The sequence below is a fragment of the Dasypus novemcinctus genome, chromosome 17 (assembly GCF_030445035.2).
Source record: "Dasypus novemcinctus isolate mDasNov1 chromosome 17, mDasNov1.1.hap2, whole genome shotgun sequence".
In the NCBI taxonomy this organism is placed as follows: domain Eukaryota; kingdom Metazoa; phylum Chordata; class Mammalia; order Cingulata; family Dasypodidae; genus Dasypus; species Dasypus novemcinctus.
Window position 1 is genome coordinate 62,658,710 of NC_080689.1, and position 12,402 is coordinate 62,671,111.

At 50.2% G+C, this 12,402-nt stretch overlaps 1 pseudogene; it reads right to left on the reverse strand.

Moving 5' to 3' along the window:
• Nucleotides 1-772: 772 nt before the first annotated feature.
• On the reverse strand, nucleotides 773-11,643 carry LOC131273759 (C-type lectin domain family 4 member F-like; annotated as a pseudogene).
• Nucleotides 11,644-12,402: the final 759 nt, after the last annotated feature.

The window sequence follows — 12,402 nt, forward strand, 5'->3', positions numbered from 1 at the left end:
TGACAGCCTGTGCTGGTTGTAGAGGTGGACACTGAGGAGTGCACCAGGGCAAACCATTGGTCCCCTGCTTACTTGGCGTCAACGTCTTGAAGTGTGATCAGAGCCAGTACTGAGGTTCTTAGCTTCTTCTTGAGAAAGAATTCAAGGACAAGCCACAAGTTAATTAGGCAAACAATTTATTGGGGTGAAGCAAGAGAAGGAAAGTGCACCTGCAGGGATGCACAGAAGGGGGGAAATGCAAAGTTCTGCCCTGGGGTCCCCTGATATACAGGGGTTCAGGACTCGAGGGGGTGCCCTGATTGGCATACTTGAGACACAGCAGGGGAACTCTACTGGGAGATCCGATTCCCTTAGGGGGATAGGGGCTGGGTTAGGGGATGCTGGTGGGGGGGTGATTGGCTTCTGGCTACTGTCCCCGAACTCTGCAGGGTGTGCTGACCACCGGTGATCACCCTCTGGTCACTGTCCATGAGGCGTGAGGTAACCTGAAAGTGGGTGGGGTGGGGGTGCTGCCCCCCTCACCCTGTCCCTCTTTTCCGCCATGTAATGAGGTTGCCTCCAGATCACAGAGCCGCTGGGTGTGTGCTGTAAGCTGCAGGGTGTGTGCTTGTTAGCTGCCCCTTCCTAATTTGCCTATGTGCTCAGCACATTCATGCTAGCCAGCAGGCCAGTGCCTCAGTTTCTCTTGCCAGGCTTATTAGGCTTTTCTGCCCCTTCCTCCTTAGGTCCCTATTCTATCCTGCCTCCAAAGGGTTAAACAACAGTTCAAGGCAGGACACCCAGGAGGCCAAGTGGAAGCCCCAGAGAGCAAGCAGAGGCCAGAGGCTCGCAGGCAGCAAGGAGGAGGCCCAGAGCTGGCCGCCGGGAGGGACCCCTCGGCTCTGCTCTGCACTCAGGCCATATCGTGGCCCACGGATTTCTTGCAGACCCACTGGTAGGTGGCATCACAGTATATGTCATTGCACATCTGCTGAGTATGGACAGTCGTCCGTGTGCCCATTCCCATTGTCCAGTTGTCCAGCTGGTCTCTGCTCAAAAACCTGGAAACAGAGGGATGTTATTCAGCTAGATACAGGCAGTGGCCCTTGTCCCTGCTGGGGCACATGGAGCTAAAGTGACACAGCTCCCCAGTCCCCTTGCAGCCCCAGAACAGGGACAGAGCTGTGATGCCCTGCAGGCCTGAGTCTGCTGAGGACATCCTGAGTCACTGATGATCCAAGGATGGGGAGGGTGTCTGTGAAGCAGCAAGTTGGGGAAAGGAGAGGGTAGGGACCTTTCAACTTCCATCCCAGAACTCGCACTCAGATCCCTTTCAGATAGGGCCCCTTGCAACAAGGCCTGAGCAGGTGTAGGAAGGGGGTGTTAAAGGAGAGAACAGGAGGACCCTCTGCAGCCCCAGGCCCTGTCCTGTCCTGACGTCCTCTGGAGGGGCCCAGGCAAGGCTCCGTGCCTCTGTGACACACACAGCACTAACACTTACTGGGCAGGACACACACACAACTCCAGCCAGGCCTGAGGTGTGTGTCCAGCAGATGGACTCACCTTTGGCTCAAGGCAGCATTGAAAGGCGTCCCGTCCACCCAGCGCCAGGAGCCCTCCTGCCCCTGTCAGTGAGGCCAATCCCGTGGTGAGGGGCACTCGTGAACTTGGTCAGAAACATCTGTAGAGAGGAGGCAGTGGGTTGTCTGACTCTAGGTGTGAGGAGAAGCTTCTCCAAGACGTATGGAGAGGAGTCTGGGCCATCCCCAACTGGTCGCAGGGCCATGAGGCCCACGTCCCTGCAGAGCTGGACCCCTCCCTGCTCCTTCCCTGGTGTGTCCAGGGTCTAAGGAGCAGCCAGGGACCTTCGGGGAGGCCCAGCTTCCCATCATGTGACTGTCCCTACCTAGTCCCAGCCCTGTATACGAGGTGTGCTGTCCTGGGACAACAGCTGGCCAGAGCTTCAGGATGCTTCACAAAGCAGCACGGCCTTTTTCACACCCACAGAACAGTGTCAGGAGCGCCCTGTGTGCTGGGCAGTCACATCAACTGAAATGACCAGAGCTAGTGAGGTCTTTTGTTAATAACCTTGACACGTCCTGAGGCCAACCCCCACCTGATGGCCACCCTGGGCCTTGATGGCCTTGGTGCTCCTCAAATCCAATGTGAGTGCTTGGCCTTCCCAGGAAGCCTAGGTCTCCTGCTCACGTGCCCTCCACGGCCATGGGATTGATGGACAATAAAATTGAGATTGATCTGCACCCTGTGGACCAGGGGCATGTAGGGGGGGCACTGGTGCCACTTGGATGCTGTGCAGTGGCCTCCTCTGTTCTCAGTGCAGAAATTCCCAGGCAAGCATGAGCAGATAACAGCAGAAAACAGTGCTGGAACGCAGGACTCGGCAGTTTCGCACAGGAAGCTCAGGGACATGTTGTTTTCTCTAGTCTTCTCAAAGTTGGGACAAAAGTGAACAAACAACATGAGCTGGGTGCTTCAGAAAGCGCAAAAGCTACTAGCAAACTCTATTCTCCTCTATTAGGAGAATCAACAGAACTTTCTGAAGTTGTTGCAGAAAATCCAGGACTTGTCAACAAATCTTGGTACCCAGGTGGTTGGTGATCAAGAAGACACTGAGTAAACCTTCAGAACTTGTTCAACGATGGACTGAAGCAGCATTTGAGAAATATGTAAAATCTACTTAGGAATGAAAAGAAACTAATCTGAAGCAACTTAATCCAGAATAGTTATTTTCAATTGTGGTAGATAGGGATTTAAAATGGCAACTTTTTGCAAGATCAATGGAAAAGCTACATGTTGCAGCTATACTATTAAAATAAACTTTGAAATAATTGCACATAAACATAATACAGTATTTTTTTCACAGCACCCTGTGACTTAGGCTACAATCTAGTTATTATATTCAGAATTCACAAAATGACCTGAAAATAAAAACTACTTCTAAAAATTATGTAATTCAAGGGTAACATTGTTATCATAAGCTTTATATGATATTGTAACTATTGCTTATTATCCTACTAATAAAACACTCAACTTTTTCATTTAAAAAAGTCAAGATTGTAGAAGTGGCTGTGGCTCAATCAGTTGAGCTTCCATCTACCATATGGGAGGCCCTGGGTTCATGTCCGGGGGACTCCTTGTGAAGGCAGGCTCGCCCGTACCTCAAAGAGAGCTGCTGGCCTGCAAGCCCTAAGGAGAGCCGACTCAGCAAGGTGACACAGCAAAAAGGGAGGCAAGTAGAAACACAGAAAAGCACGCAGCAAATAGACACAGAGAGCAGACCACAAGCAAGCCTCAAGGGGGGTGGGCAGGATAAACTTTAAAATAAATGAATACAGAGACCCTGAAGTATGCACAGCAAATGGACACAGAGAGCAGACAGCAAGCAAGCCTCATGGGGGGAGTGGGATAAATTTTAAAATGAATGAATACAGAGACACAGAAGAATGCACAGCAACTGGACACAGAGAACAGACGGTAAGCAAGCCTCAAGGGGGGGATAAAAAAAATTTCAAGCCTGATGACTGGAGAGGAAGCCCAAAGGGACCTGAGAGGCTGAGGGAAAGCATGCTCCCTAACGCTCTCAGGGTGCTGCCCCACCACCCGCCTCTGCCTGCCCTGCTGCTGGCATCTGTCCACCTCCGGGAATCTCCCCCACTCATTGAGGACAGTGGGGTTTGTTGTCCAGGTTTCCGCCTCCAGTGCAAGATGCTCAGAGGAATTCAATATTGTTCCCTGCCTGACAGGAGACATGAAGGTTATGGGCTGTGCCCTCCCCTAGAGGAGGAAGGTCAAAGCACCAAAGGCCCTTGTCACACACCAACCCTGTCAGAACCACCCCAAGCCCCCAGCTCTGACCTGCCCTTCCTCAGAGGACACCGATGCCAGGTGAGCTCCTTGGGACACACAGAACTGCTCAGCCTCCTCCAAGACTTCTTGACATCAGAAAAGTAATGCAAGCTCCCCCTGAAGAACTTCCAGCCTTGCAGGAGCAGCCAGAGAAGCTGAGCTGGAGCAGAAGTGGGAGGAGAGGGAACCAGGGGCTGATGGCGGATGTCCCAGAGCTGTCCTTCCTGAGCCCGCCAGCGGCTGGCTACTGAGGCCCGTGTCCTTGAGGTTTGGTTCCCCAAGGGCAAGTGCTGCTGAGACCATGCCTCCGTCCCACTACCCAATTCCCCAGGGAGGGGCAGCTCAAGACGCCTGGCTCAGTACTTCTGGGACACTCAGCTCTGCTACCCAGAAAAACTCTCTGCGGAGACATGTGTTTTGTGATCATATCACTTTATTTCCCATCTCACTGCTGCTACCATACAGTCCTCTCCATCTCAATTCCCACCATCTGTCTAGGAAGCTGTCCATCCAGCCAGAGACTCCTTTACTTCCTTGACTTGATCTCCATCCACTCTGGCTGCCCATACCCAGGACTATCCCAGAAAATGAAGAGCTGTACAATACAAAGAGTGAACCCTACTCTAAACTATGGACTCTAGTTAATCATATGATTATAATAATATTGGTTCATCGATTGTAACAAATATACCCACTAAGGGAGAACGTTAATCATGGTCAAAGCTCTGAACTTTCTGCAGGATTTTCCTGTAAACCTACAACTGCTCGAAAATTTAAAATTTTTAATCAGAAAATCACATTTAAAACTTCAAAAAAAAACCGAGGAAGATTTTCCAGGTGATCAGGTCCAAGTAAAGCCTTCCAGACAGGGGAAGTGGCAGGTACAAAGGCAGGCAGGCATGAAACCACATGGCTGGAGCTGATGTGCAAACCTGGGCTATGGCCCCCATGCAAGGGGTGGCAGAGGAGCCTGGAGAGGCTTCCAGCACTAGATCTTATGCACATAACAAGGAATTTGGATTTTTCCCTGTGAGCAATGGGAGGCCCTGAAGGGTTTTACCCAATGGCTCAGGTTTACACTGTAAATATTTGAAAGTGATGCAATGTGAAGGCACAACAGGAAAAAAAGACCATCCTGTTTGGGCCAGAAACATCCATCAGAACCCAAATGCAAAGATCTCAGGAAGAGACAGACAGCGTGGACCAGGCGTTCTCAAAGTGTGTTCCCTGGACAAGCAGCATCGCGCCTCCTGGGAACGTTGCAGAAATGCCCCTTCTCAGGCCCAGTGCAGAACTGCTTTTACTGAAATTGTTTCTGAACAGTCTGTTTTTAACAAGGCCGCATGTGATTCTTATGCTCTGAGGCCTCAGAACCAGTCATCCAAACCCAACCCAATTAGGGCCCACCAGCAGCCTCTTTTTATAAACAGTGTCACTGGAGCAGCCACACCCATTCATTTACACGTTCTCTTTGGCTCTTTGGTTCTCTTCAGCAGTGCAAGAGGACAGCACTGAGGAGCCATTACAGAGACTGTGGCCCACAGGTCTTAATTTTACTATTTGGCCCTTTAAGGAAAAGTTAAAGTAATGATACTGCACCCTGAATGCCCATGTTTTAAAACTTCGTGGTGCTCAGGCTAAATCCCAGACCAAAATCCATAAGATCTCTGTACATGAGTCCCAGCCATGTGCTTGGGTGACTCCAATGCACAGCCAAGAAGGAGCACCTCTCAGTCTATACTAAAGCAGGAGGGCAGCAGTGGGGCTCGAGGAGAGGCAGGAAGGAGGAAAGACTTCCAGGCACTGGTCCCCATGGCCAGTGATTCCTTAGACTCGACTGGAAACAGGGGAAAGAGCAGGGGCTCGGCACTGCCTGCCAAGTCCTCATTTGTCAGCCCCCATCTCTCCAGCAGCTTCTCCCAACCATCCCTTCTCTCCCCCAGCTCCCTACAGGCATCCTCCTTAGCAAGTGACCTCCTATGCCACCCAGAAAAAGATGTGGTTAACAGCAGCTCTTGCAGTCTCGTGTTCCCACATCTGCACATGGACACCAACTTCCACACCTGTTCCCCTCCCAGCCTCAGAGATTCAAGTACCATCCCAACCTCCTTCAAGGCCAGTCATGCAACGTGCATTTGACTCTCCTCCCTATCTTCAGCCTCCACCTCTTTCCTGTTCCCCTTCCTTGAACCTCAGGTGAAGCCTATCTGAATCTAGAAACTCACTCTCAAGTACACCAAAATATTAGCAAGTGGTTCTGCTGGAAAGCAGGCAAATTTTCATGGCAATACTGATGCTTGTTTTCTCATCTTGCAATTTTTTAATATTTGCCACACTGTCTATAATTAACAGATAGATGTTGTAATGGAGGAATGGCTGATTTGATTTTTACTCCTCCCCCCTTCTCACCTTCCCTCTCAGCTATGTTCCTTGACAGACTCATACACCTGATCGATTCACGCCCGACAACCATGATCTGCTTCCACCGAAATTTCATTCCAATGACTTATTAATTGCCTAGCCTCGGTGGATGCTTTTCGATTATTTTACATGGCCTCTCTGGCATGTGCCAGAACTGACCACTCCCATGTGGAAATTCTCTCCTCTTTTGGCTTTCCCACATGCACATCTCCCAATTCCCTTGTCCTCAGTTGGTTCACACACACGTCTTTCCCTTCTTGACCCCTGAAGCTTGATTCCTGACCCCACCCTCAGCCCTCTTCTGTGTTTTGTCTCATGGAAACCACCCACTCCGACTGCTGCAACCAGAATCAACATACCCGGGGCACCCAAGCCTATGCCTGCAGCCCTGGCCTCTCTCCTCAACTCCAGACAGCCTGCAGGCGACATCCACTTGGTTGTCCCCCAAAGCACCACAGCCAGCATGTCCAAATCTTGCTGCTCCTCTTCCTCCTTTATTCCTCAGTTGGGGACCCCTCCGTTAAGTCACCCAAGTCAGAACCTCAGGGTTCTCCTTAAAAACCTTCAGTGGCTCCTCATTTTCTGGAGGATGAAAGCCAAACTCACTCAGAGGCCTTCCAATCTAGCCCATGTCTCTCCAGCCCTGGCCACCCCTCTAGCCCAGGGTTTTTCAAATTGCAATCACCAACCCATTAGTGGGTCATAAATTTGGTTTATCAGTTTTGACAAGCTTTGCTCTTTTTTTAAAGAATAGAATATAAAATGTCAGAGTGAGTTCATGCAGGAAGGGTTTTGCTTTTTGAAACTTGCATAGACAGATTACATAGATGAGTAGATAGAAAGATAATAGATTTCCTTCCCCGCTTCCACAAAAGATCCCTTCTCCCCTTTCTTTTTGCCTCCCCCATCTCAGTTCCCAATACTTGCTTCTAACTTAACACCTCTTTCACCAATCTATATGACTTTGCTTACAGGTCTGTCTCAATCTTGCATCTTGTAACCTTCTCAAGAGCAGGCATCATGTCTTATTCATCTTTAACCCCTGACACGTGGTAGATGTTCATGAAAGTGTCAGACACATGCTTGAATGCTGGCTACAAGGTTAAGTGCGTTACCTGTGTAGATTCATTTGATCCTCCCTGTGAAGCAAATCCTATTGCCCCCATTTTGCAGGTGAAGCTCAGAGAAGGTAAGCAACTTGTTCAGGTTCACACCGTTTGTGATAGCTGGAAGTCACAAACAGGTTGTCTGGCCCTACAAGTACACTCTACCATTACCACATGCCTTCATCACAAAAATCTGGTTTGCAAAAGGAGATATTTTGTGGAGAGATTATAAGCCACCTGAGAGCAGGGACATAGTTTCTCATGTCTTCTGCGCTACCGCCTGGGCACAAAAGAGCCATGTTTATTCGATTTGTCCTCTCTCTACCACCCTTGCTCTCTCCCAGAGGGGACACATGCTTGAGGCTAAATGGGCAGAAACATCCCAGCAACTCTGCCCTCCCCAGGGTGGACCCTCCCTACCACTTACTTTGGTTCCTTTGTAGCTGCTCCTGTGAAGCACAGGCTGCACGGAGGGTCTCCAGGCTGCTCTGCTGCTCCTGGATTTTCACACTTAGTGAGTTGCTATTGCTCACATTAACTTGTAGCCTCTGGATCTCAGCCTGTGTCTTCTGAAGTCTGTTTTCACACATGTGGGTCTGGGAATTTAAGGCAGCACCCTTCATTCCTTGTGTTAGGGTCTCTAACTCCCCTGGCATTTTGCAATACTGCTCTTATTCCTGGGAGCTCAACTTTTGTCTGCTCCATCCCGCCCTTTGCCTTTTGGGTCTGGGCAATGGCAGTTTCCAATTCTTTTTTAACAACTGAATCACTTCACCAGCCCTGTCCAAACGACCTCTTAATAACTGGATCTCAAAAGTGCTATTGTCTACACTGCCTTTTATAAAGTTCTGGGTCTGGGAATTGAAAGCACTTGCATTTCCCAGACCTCCTCAGAGCCTCTGGATCTCGTATTTGGGCCCTTCCAAACTGCTGCTTAACACCTGGTGCTGGGTCCTTAAAACATTGCCACTCCCCAGGTTGCCTTTCAAAAGGTGGGTCTGAACACTGGCATTCTGTAAACTCATATTTGCAAAGTGTAAACCTGCCTTTAACACCTGAATTTCAGCCTTGGCATTTTCTAGGCCTCGGCTTCACATGTGGGGTACAACCCTGGTGTTTTCTGAACTGCTTTGTAAGAAATCTTGGGTCTGGGAATTCAATGGGTTTGCATTCTCCAGAGCTCTCTTTAGGCCCTCGATCTCAGCATCAGCCCCCTCCAAGGAATTACTTAACATCTGGGTCTGGATATGGCAGGTGCCAGCATCTTCTAGAACTCCTTTGACCATCTGGATGTCAGCACTGGTGTTTTCCATGTGGCTGCTGAGCATCTGGATCTGAGAACAGACATTGTCCACCTTGTACTTCAGCATCTGCATCTCCACAGCCCAGATGCTAGAATGCTCTTTAAACAGCTGGAGAGCTTCTTTATCTCGGCCAGTGGGCCAAAATGGTGGGAATCTTCAGGGGAGGAAATGCAGAGGTCAGGCAAAGAGGCCCATTTCATGGGGAAGCATAGAGATCAACCAGCGTGTTCTAAAGATTTCCATGGGGAGATGCCTACACCATGGCCCTGAGAGCACCCCCAGTGGCCTGTCGCCTCCCTGACCCTGGACCAAGCAATAACCAAAGATCTAATTAGCCATCACACCTGAACTAACAGATCCAAAGCATTGAAATTGTTGCTTACTGTAAACTAGTTACCCCCACACACACCAAAAGTCATGCTGGTGAGACTTGGATGCTTTTGCTGTTGTAACTGAACTTGAAAATAACTCATTATATAACTTAGAGCTGTTGAAGTTTAATTCCACAGAAATTTCACCAATAGAAGAGTCGTAGAGAAAAGAAGATGTGAATAAGGCCCATGTTTAGTCCTGAGCTATATTTTTACAACTACCATTGATCCTCTTGACCTGTCATTGTTACTCCTGAAAACCATGTAAACCACAAACAAATTTTCTGTTTACAAATTCAGGGGGGGAAATACAATAGGAACAAAATGGGTGCTCCTAGCAGAAGGCCCCTGTTCAATCCACAGTGCTATGATGGAGGTGTGCTAACCTTCAGGTCACACGGGGCCTCTGAGCTGAAATCGCCTCTGAAAGGGTTGGGCACCCCTACAGAAAACAGAAGACAAGAGCCCCTTCAGAGCAATTTAGGGATATGAGAGCCCTGAGTGAGAGATCTTGGCCGGCAGGGCCGTTCAAGGAAACTGCAGCTCTTTCCTCTGCAGGGTCTTTCCCAGCAAGCCCACCTGCCACGGCCCCTGGTCTTGCCATCACCCTTGGCTCTCCTCATGAGCAAGGACTCAATTTCACACATCCATGGTCACCGCCTGGTTCCATCCACCCTCAGGACCCCTGCCCTATTCCTCAAGCCCTGGCTAGGGGAAGTGGAAGACCACCTGGCCTTTGGAGGTGTGAGAAGAACGGAAAGGAAGTCCAGGTTGATCTTCAACAAAGAAGCAAAGGCAATTCAGTGGAGAAAGCATAATCCTTTCAACAGATGGCCCTGGAACAACTGAATAGTAATATCCAACAAATAAAAATAAACTTCAGGGAAGCGGCCTTGGCCCAACAGATAGGGTGACCACCTACCACACAGGAGGTCCGTGGTTCAAACCCTGGGCCCCCTTGACCCATGTGGAGCTGGCACATGCGCAGTGCTCATGCGCGCAAGGAGTGCCATGCCATGCAGAGGAGCACCAAGCTCAAGGAGTGTGCCCTGTAAGGAGAGCCACTCAGCATGAAAGAAAGTGCAGCCTGCCCTGGAGTGGCACTACAACAAGGAGAGCTGACACAAGAAGATGACACAAGAAAAAGAAAGACAGATTCTCGGTACCGCTGATAAGGATAGATGTGGTCTCAGAAGAACATGCAGTGAATGGACACAGAGAACAGACAACTGGGGGGGGAGGAATAAATAAATGGAATAAATAAATCTTTTTTAAAAAAAGTAAACTTCACACCTCACACCTTTATACAAACAATAACTCAAAATGAATCATTGCCCTAACCTTTAAAATTTCTGGAAGAAAACGGGAGAATATCTTCATGAATTTGGGCAAGGCGAGCAGACTGAGAGAAGATATTTGCAAATCACACATTTGATAAAGGACTTGTATCTAGAATACATAAAGAATTCTCAATATTCAACAAGATGACAAACCCATTTTTTAACTAGACAGAGCAGATTTGAAATAAAAAACTGGAAACAACCCAAATCCCATCAACAGCTAAGTGGGTAAGTCGTGGCGTAGCCATAAAATGGAACCCAGCTCAGCAATAAAAAGGAATGAACTACTGTGCACGCCATGGCAAGGGTGGAACTCAGGATAATTATGCTGAGTGGAAGAAGCCAGAGGAGAAAAAAGGAGTATGTCCAGTCGATCCCTTCTATGTCTATAAGGAGAAAATGCAAACTAATCCACAGAGACAGAAAGTAGAGCCGTAGTTGCTTGGGGAGAATGAAAAATGGAGTAGAGGGATTACAAAGGGTTAAAAACTTTGGTGGGGGGGAGGTCAGGTGGTGAATGTGTTCAGCATCTTGACTGTGGTGATGGTTTCATGGGTGTACACGTATCAAAACAGGTTGTGCACTATAGGTGCACTTTGTGATGCACATTACACTCAATATACCTACATTGAAAAAAAATGGATTATGCCCTCCTCTAAAGAGGCCAGACCCACTGAGGGGCCTGGGAATGGCAGGGGAGAGGCTTGTCCTGGGTTCTGAGCCTCCCAACACCGGCTCCCTTCCGGCCCTCCCTCCCTCCACCGTGGCTACTCACTGTCTGGTTCCACAGGTGGTGGCCAGGTGGTATCTCCCAGATGGAACTGAAACCCCTGGAATGAGGGATCTGCCCGAGGTTGTTGAACTGAAAGACCCCACTCCTGGGTCAACACCACCTCTCACCTGGGGCCTGGGGACAGGGTGCACACACCCCCTAGCGGTTGGATTCCAGAAGGAGGGAGTTGGCTCCAAGCCCCTCTCAGGGTCTTCCCTCATGAGCTTTGGTTCTGGAGAGGAGCCTCCCCCTTGGATGGCGGCCTCTGTCTGCTCCCAGGAAGCATCTGGCCCAGACCTGGGGTGGAGGTGGAGTGACCCTCTGGGTGCATTCAGGGTCCCCAGAGGGCTTTGTGCAGGACGAGGAGGAAGAGCCATTGGGATTCAGATGCGCGAGGGGCTCGCCCACAACAAGGAGAGCCACGAGGGGGGAGAGCACGGCCACCACCGCCAACACCAGTGTTGCCTCAACACGCCTCCTCATCTTGTGGCCACAAAAACCACTGTCGCGGGGCCCGTCCCTGCGGGAGAAGCCAGTGTCCAGGATGAGTGTGTGCTCCGTGCTCCTGCCCCCTCAGTCTCCCTGTCTGTCCTGTGGGTGAGAACAACGGCCGTGCTTATCACACAGGGATTCTGGAGAAGAAGGAGGAGCACCTGAGACGAGAGGGGCACCTGGGGCATTGTGGCATCACACAGCCAGGTAGTCCAGCTGGGAGCACAGCACCCAGAAATGGAGGAGGATGGCGGGGGCGGGGAACCCACAGAAGAGGAGTTCTGCAAGCCTGTCGGAAGGAAGGATGGAGCAAACGAACAAACAGGAGCAAAGCTGCTTCACGGGTCCTGCCCACAGCAAGCTCACACCCTGTGGGGCTGCCACCACCCCACACCCCGGCACGGGGTCCCTGGATCCTGAGAAAGAGCCTCTGCCTCAGAGTGTCAGTCCTAGAGCCTCCCTGCTGGAGGTCACAATGCCCCCTGGGCTGTGAGATGGGCCGGGCCTGCAGCTCTAGTTTAAGAATAAAGCGTGTTCAGGGAAACCTGCTAAGGGTGGAGAGTGAGCGAGTCCCAGGACCCTGAGGTGGGCAGCTGCAATTTTAAACCAGGTCCATCAAGTTTACAGTTCAACCCCTTCCTCTTACCAGGGTGTCATCCCCAAGGGAAAGGCTCTGGGGATTGGGTGTGTGTTCCAGATTCCTCGGCCTGACCCTATTTATTCTTCAGGCCAGAAGAGCAACAAGCCAAG